We start from the raw sequence: 8709 nt of genomic DNA on the forward strand, positions 1-8709 counted from the left end.
TAAAATCATGCTAGCGACTTGCTAGTCATGCTAAAATCATGCTAACGACTTGCTAATAATGCTAAAATGATGTTAGCGACTTGCTAGTCATGCTAAAATCATGCTAGCGACTTGCTAGTCATGCTAAAATCATGCTAGCGACTTGCTAATAATGCTAAAATTATGTTAGCGACTTGCTAGTCATGCTAAAGTCATGCTAGCGACTTGCTAAAATCTTGCTAGCGACTTGCTAGTCATGCTAAAATCATGCTAGCGACTTGCTAATCATGCTAAAGTCGTGCTAATAATTTGCTAGTCATCCTAAAATCATGCTAGCGACTTGCTAGTAATGCTAAAATCATGCTAGCGACTTGTTAGTCATGTTAAAATCATACAAAAATCATGCTAGCGACTTGCTAGTCGTGTTAAAATCATGCTAGCAACTTGCTAGTAATGCTAAAATCATGCTAGCGACTTGCTAATCATGCTAAAATCATGGTAAAATCATGCTAGCGACTTGCTAATCATGCTAAAATCATGCTAGTGACTTGCTAATAATGCTAAAATCATGCTAGCGACTTGCTAATCATGCTAAAATCATGGTAAAATCATGCTAGCGACTTGCTAATCATGCTAAAATCATGCTAGTGACTTGCTAATAATGCTAAAATCATGCTAACAACTTGCTAAAATCATGTTGTCGCCTTGTTAGTCATGTTAAAATCATGCTAGCGACTTGCTAGTCATGTTAAAATCATGCTAGCAACTTGCTAGTAATGCTAAAATCATGCTAGCGACTTGCTAATCATGCTAAAATCATGCTAAAATCATGCTAGCGACTTGCTAATCATGCTAAAATCATGCTAGTGACTTGTTAATAATGCTAAAATCATGCTAGCGACTTGCTAATCACGTTAAAATCATGCTAACAACTTGCTAAAATCATGTTGTCGACTTGTTAGTCATGTTAAAATCATGCTAGCGACTTGCTAGTCATGTTAAAATCATGCTAGCAACTTGCTAGTAAAGCTAAAATCATGCTACCGACTTGCTAATCATCCTAAAATCATGCTAAAATCATGCTAGTGACTTGCTAGTAATGCTAAAATCATGCTAGCGACTTGCTAATCACGTTAAAATCATGCTAGCAACTTGCTAAAATCATGCTAGCGACTTGCTGGTCATGCTAAAATCATGCTAGCGACTTGCTAATAATGCTAAAATCATGCTAGGGACTTGCTAGTAATGTTAAAATCATGCTAGGGACTTGCTAGTAATGCTAAAATCATGCTAGGGACTTGCTAAAATCATGCTAGCAACTTGCTGGTCATGGTAAAATCATGTTGTCGACTTGCTAATCATGCTAAAATCATGGTAGCGACTTGTTAGTCATGTTAAAATCATGCTAACGACTTGCTAGTAATGCTAAAATCTTGCAAGCAATTTGCTAGTCATGCTAAAATCATGCTAGGGACTTGCTAGTCATTCTAAAATCATGCTAGCGACTTGCTAGTCATGCTAAAATCATGCTAGTGACTTGCTAGTCATGTTAAAATCATGCTAGTGACTTGCTAGTCATGCTAAAATCATGCTAGCAACTTGCTAATCATGCTAAAATCATGCTAGGGACTTGCTAGTAATGCTAAAATCATGCTAGCGACTTGCTATTCATGCTAAAATCATGCTAGTGACTTGCTAAAATCATGCTAGCGACTTGCTAGTCATGCTAAAATCATGTTGGCAACTTGCTAATCATGCTAAAATCTTGTTAGCGACTTGCGAATCATGGTAAAATCATGCTAGCGACTTGCTAATAATGCTAAAATGATGTTAGCGACTTGCTAGTCATGCTAAAGTCATTCTAGCGACTTGCTAAAATCTTGCTAGCGACTTGCTAGTCATGCTAAAATCATGCTAGCGACTTGCTAATCATGCTAAAGTCGTGCTAATGATTTGCTAGTCATCCTAAAATCATGCTAGCGACTTGCTAGTAATGCTAAAATCATGCTAGCGACTTGCTAGTCATGTTAAAATCATGTTAGCAACTTGCCAGTAATGTTAAATCATGCTAGCGACTTGCTAATCATGCTAAAATCATGCTAAAATCATGCTAGCGACTTGCTAATCATGCTAAAATCATGCTAGTGACTTGCTAATAATGCTAAAATCATGCTAGCGACTTGCTAATCACGTTAAAATCATGCTAACAACTTGCTAAAATCATGTTGTCGACTTGTTAGTCATGTTAAAATCATGCTAGCGACTTGCTAGTCATGTTAAAATCATGCTAGCGACTTGCTAATCATGCTAAAATCATGCTAAAATTGTGCTAGTGACTTGCTAGTAATGCTAAAATCATGCTAACAACTTGCTAAAATCATGTTGTCGACTTGTTAGTCATGTTAAAATCATGCTAGCGACTTGCTAGTCATGTTAAAATCATGCTAGCGACTTGCTAATAATGCTAAAATCATGCTAAGGACTTGCTAGTAATGCTAAAATCATGCTAGGGACTTGCTAAAATCATGCTAGCAACTTGCTGGTCATGCTAAAATCATGTTGTCGACTTGCTAATCATGCTAAAATCATGCTAGCGACTTGTTAGTCATGTTAAAATCATGCTAACGACTTGCTAGTCATGCTAAAATCTTGCTAACGATTTGCTAGTCATGCTAAAATCATGCTAGGGACTTGCTAGTCATTCTAAAATCATGCTAGCAACTTGCTAATCATGCTAAAATCATGCTAGGGACTTGCTAGTAATGCTAAAATCATGCTAGCGACTTGCTATTTATGCTAAAATCATGCTAGTGACTTGCTAAAATCATGCTAGCGACTTGCTAGTCATGCTAAAATCATGTTGTCAACTTGCTAATAATGCTAAAATCATGCTAGGGACTTGCTAGTAATGCTAAAATCATGCTAGCGACTTGCTAGTCATGTTAAAATCATGCTAGAGACTTCCTAATCATGCTAAAATCATGCTAGGGACTTGCTAGTAATGTTAAATTCATCCTAACAACTTGCTAAAATCATGTTGTCGACTTGTTAGTCATGTTAAAATCATGCTAGCGACTTGCTAGTCATGTTAAAATCATGCTAGCAACTTGCTAGTAAAGCTAAAATCATGCTACCGACTTGCTAATCATCCTAAAATCATGCTAAAATCATGCTAGTGACTTGCTAGTAATGCTAAAATCATGCTAGCGACTTGCTAATCACGTTAAAATCATGCTAGCAACTTGCTAAAATCATGCTAGCGACTTGCTGGTCATGCTAAAATCATGCTAGCGACTTGCTAATAATGCTAAAATCATGCTAGGGACTTGCTAGTAATGCTAAAATCATGCTAGGGACTTGCTAGTAATGCTAAAATCATGCTAGGGACTTGCTAAAATCATGCTAGCAACTTGCTGGTCATGGTAAAATCATGTTGTCGACTTGCTAATCATGCTAAAATCATGGTAGCGACTTGTTAGTCATGTTAAAATCATGCTAACGACTTGCTAGTAATGCTAAAATCTTGCAAGCAATTTGCTAGTCATGCTAAAATCATGCTAGGGACTTGCTAGTCATTCTAAAATCATGCTAGCGACTTGCTAGTCATGCTAAAATCATGCTAGTGACTTGCTAGTCATGTTAAAATCATGCTAGTGACTTGCTAGTCATGCTAAAATCATGCTAGCAACTTGCTAATCATGCTAAAATCATGCTAGGGACTTGCTAGTAATGCTAAAATCATGCTAGCGACTTGCTATTCATGCTAAAATCATGCTAGTGACTTGCTAAAATCATGCTAGCGACTTGCTAGTCATGCTAAAATCATGTTGGCAACTTGCTAATCATGCTAAAATCTTGTTAGCGACTTGCGAATCATGGTAAAATCATGCTAGCGACTTGCTAATAATGCTAAAATGATGTTAGCGACTTGCTAGTCATGCTAAAGTCATTCTAGCGACTTGCTAAAATCTTGCTAGCGACTTGCTAGTCATGCTAAAATCATGCTAGCGACTTGCTAATCATGCTAAAGTCGTGCTAATGATTTGCTAGTCATCCTAAAATCATGCTAGCGACTTGCTAGTAATGCTAAAATCATGCTAGCGACTTGCTAGTCATGTTAAAATCATGTTAGCAACTTGCTAGTAATGTTAAATCATGCTAGCGACTTGCTAAAATCATGCTAAAATCATGCTAGCGACTTGCTAATCATGCTAAAATCATGCTAGTGACTTGCTAATAATGCTAAAATCATGCTAGCGACTTGCTAATCACGTTAAAATCATGCTAACAACTTGCTAAAATCATGTTGTCGACTTGTTAGTCATGTTAAAATCATGCTAGCGACTTGCTAGTCATGTTAAAATCATGCTAGCGACTTGCTAATAATGCTAAAATCATGCTAAGGACTTGCTAGTAATGCTAAAATCATGCTAGGGACTTGCTAAAATCATGCTAGCAACTTGCTGGTCATGCTAAAATCATGTTGTCGACTTGCTAATCATGCTAAAATCATGCTAGCGACTTGTTAGTCATGTTAAAATCATGCTAACGACTTGCTAGTCATGCTAAAATCTTGCTAACGATTTGCTAGTCATGCTAAAATCATGCTAGGGACTTGCTAGTCATTCTAAAATCATGCTAGCAACTTGCTAATCATGCTAAAATCATGCTAGGGACTTGCTAGTAATGCTAAAATCATGCTAGCGACTTGCTATTTATGCTAAAATCATGCTAGTGACTTGCTAAAATCATGCTAGCGACTTGCTAGTCATGCTAAAATCATGTTGGCAACTTGCTAATCATGCTAAAATCATGCTAGCGACTTGCTAGTAATGCTAAAATCATGCTAGCAACTTGCTAATAATGCTAAAATCATGCTAGCGACTTGCTAGTCATGCTAAAATCATGCTAGCGACTTGCTAGTCATGCTAAAATCATGTTGTCAACTTGCTAATAATGCTAAAATCATGCTAGGGACTTGCTAGTAATGCTAAAATCATGCTAGCGACTTGCTAGTCATGTTAAAATCATGCTAGCGACTTCCTAATCATGCTAAAATCATGCTAGGGACTTGCTAGTAATGTTAAATTCATGCTAGCGACTTGCTATTCATGCTAAAATCATGCTAGTGACTTGCTATTCATGCTAAAATCATGCTAGTGACTTGCTATTTATGCTAAAATCATGCTAGTGACTTGCTAAAATCATGCTAGCGACTTGCTAGTCATGCTAAAATCATGTTGGCAACTTGCTAATCATGCTAAAATCTTGTTAGCGACTTGCGAATCATGGTAAAATCATGCTAGCGACTTGCTAATAATGCTAAAATGATGTTAGCGACTTGCTAGTCATGCTAAAGTCATTCTAGCGACTTGCTAAAATCTTGCTAGCGACTTGCTAGTCATGCTAAAATCATGCTAGCGACTTGCTAGTCATGTTAAAATCATGTTAGCAACTTGCTAGTAATGTTAAATCATGCTAGCGACTTGCTAAAATCATGCTAAAATCATGCTAGCGACTTGCTAATCATGCTAAAATCATGCTAGTGACTTGCTAATAATGCTAAAATCATGCTAGCGACTTGCTAATCACGTTAAAATCATGCTAACAACTTGCTAAAATCATGTTGTCGACTTGTTAGTCATGTTAAAATCATGCTAGCGACTTGCTAGTCATGTTAAAATCATGCTAGCGACTTGCTAATAATGCTAAAATCATGCTAAGGACTTGCTAGTAATGCTAAAATCATGCTAGGGACTTGCTAAAATCATGCTAGCAACTTGCTGGTCATGCTAAAATCATGTTGTCGACTTGCTAATCATGCTAAAATCATGCTAGCGACTTGTTAGTCATGTTAAAATCATGCTAACGACTTGCTAGTCATGCTAAAATCTTGCTAACGATTTGCTAGTCATGCTAAAATCATGCTAGGGACTTGCTAGTCATTCTAAAATCATGCTAGCAACTTGCTAATCATGCTAAAATCATGCTAGGGACTTGCTAGTAATGCTAAAATCATGCTAGCGACTTGCTATTTATGCTAAAATCATGCTAGTGACTTGCTAAAATCATGCTAGCGACTTGCTAGTCATGCTAAAATCATGTTGGCAACTTGCTAATCATGCTAAAATCATGCTAGCGACTTGCTAGTAATGCTAAAATCATGCTAGCAACTTGCTAATAATGCTAAAATCATGCTAGCGACTTGCTAGTCATGCTAAAATCATGCTAGCGACTTGCTAGTCATGCTAAAATCATGTTGTCAACTTGCTAATAATGCTAAAATCATGCTAGGGACTTGCTAGTAATGCTAAAATCATGCTAGCGACTTGCTAGTCATGTTAAAATCATGCTAGCGACTTCCTAATCATGCTAAAATCATGCTAGGGACTTGCTAGTAATGTTAAATTCATGCTAGCGACTTGCTATTCATGCTAAAATCATGCTAGTGACTTGCTATTCATGCTAAAATCATGCTAGTGACTTGCTATTCATGCTAAAATCATGCTAGTGACTTGCTAAAATCATGCTAGCGACTTGCTAGTCATGCTAAAATCATGTTGGCAACTTGCTAATCATGCTAAAATCTTGTTAGCGACTTGCGAATCATGGTAAAATCATGCTAGCGACTTGCTAATAATGCTAAAATGATGTTAGCGACTTGCTAGTCATGTTAAAATCATGTTAGCAACTTGCTAGTAATGTTAAATCATGCTAGCGACTTGCTAAAATCATGCTAAAATCATGCTAGCGACTTGCTAATCATGCTAAAATCATGCTAGTGACTTGCTAATAATGCTAAAATCATGCTAGCGACTTGCTAATCACGTTAAAATCATGCTAACAACTTGCTAAAATCATGTTGTCGACTTGTTAGTCATGTTAAAATCATGCTAGCGACTTGCTAGTCATGTTAAAATCATGCTAGCGACTTGCTAATAATGCTAAAATCATGCTAAGGACTTGCTAGTAATGCTAAAATCATGCTAGGGACTTGCTAAAATCATGCTAGCAACTTGCTGGTCATGCTAAAATCATGTTGTCGACTTGCTAATCATGCTAAAATCATGCTAGCGACTTGTTAGTCATGTTAAAATCATGCTAACGACTTGCTAGTCATGCTAAAATCTTGCTAACGATTTGCTAGTCATGCTAAAATCATGCTAGGGACTTGCTAGTCATTCTAAAATCATGCTAGCAACTTGCTAATCATGCTAAAATCATGCTAGGGACTTGCTAGTAATGCTAAAATCATGCTAGCGACTTGCTATTTATGCTAAAATCATGCTAGTGACTTGCTAAAATCATGCTAGCGACTTGCTAGTCATGCTAAAATCATGTTGGCAACTTGCTAATCATGCTAAAATCATGCTAGCGACTTGCTAGTAATGCTAAAATCATGCTAGCAACTTGCTAATAATGCTAAAATCATGCTAGCGACTTGCTAGTCATGCTAAAATCATGCTAGCGACTTGCTAGTCATGCTAAAATCATGTTGTCAACTTGCTAATAATGCTAAAATCATGCTAGGGACTTGCTAGTAATGCTAAAATCATGCTAGCGACTTGCTAGTCATGTTAAAATCATGCTAGCGACTTCCTAATCATGCTAAAATCATGCTAGGGACTTGCTAGTAATGTTAAATTCATGCTAGCGACTTGCTATTCATGCTAAAATCATGCTAGTGACTTGCTATTCATGCTAAAATCATGCTAGTGACTTGCTATTCATGCTAAAATCATGCTAGTGACTTGCTAAAATCATGCTAGCGACTTGCTAGTCATGCTAAAATCATGTTGGCAACTTGCTAATCATGCTAAAATCTTGTTAGCGACTTGCGAATCATGGTAAAATCATGCTAGCGACTTGCTAATAATGCTAAAATGATGTTAGCGACTTGCTAGTCATGCTAAAGTCATTCTAGCGACTTGCTAAAATCTTGCTAGCGACTTGCTAGTCATGCTAAAATCATGCTAGCGACTTGCTAATCATGCTAAAGTCGTGCTAATGATTTGCTAGTCATCCTAAAATCATGCTAGCGACTTGCTAGTAATGCTAAAATCATGCTAGCGACTTGCTAGTCATGTTAAAATCATGTTAGCAACTTGCTAGTAATGTTAAATCATGCTAGCGACTTGCTAAAATCATGCTAAAATCATGCTAGCGACTTGCTAATCATGCTAAAATCATGCTAGTGACTTGCTAATAATGCTAAAATCATGCTAGCGACTTGCTAATCACGTTAAAATCATGCTAACAACTTGCTAAAATCATGTTGTCGACTTGTTAGTCATGTTAAAATCATGCTAGCGACTTGCTAGTCATGTTAAAATCATGCTAGCGACTTGCTAATAATGCTAAAATCATGCTAAGGACTTGCTAGTAATGCTAAAATCATGCTAGGGACTTGCTAAAATCATGCTAGCAACTTGCTGGTCATGCTAAAATCATGTTGTCGACTTGCTAATCATGCTAAAATCATGCTAGCGACTTGTTAGTCATGTTAAAATCATGCTAACGACTTGCTAGTCATGCTAAAATCTTGCTAACGATTTGCTAGTCATGCTAAAATCATGCTAGGGACTTGCTAGTCATTCTAAAATCATGCTAGCAACTTGCTAATCATGCTAAAATCATGCTAGGGACTTGCTAGTAATGCTAAAATCATGCTAGCGACTTGCTATTTATGCTAAAATCATGCTAGTGACTTGCTAAAATCATGCTAGCGAC

Source organism: Garra rufa, chromosome 17 (assembly GCF_049309525.1).
Source record: "Garra rufa chromosome 17, GarRuf1.0, whole genome shotgun sequence".
NCBI lineage: Eukaryota > Metazoa > Chordata > Actinopteri > Cypriniformes > Cyprinidae > Garra > Garra rufa.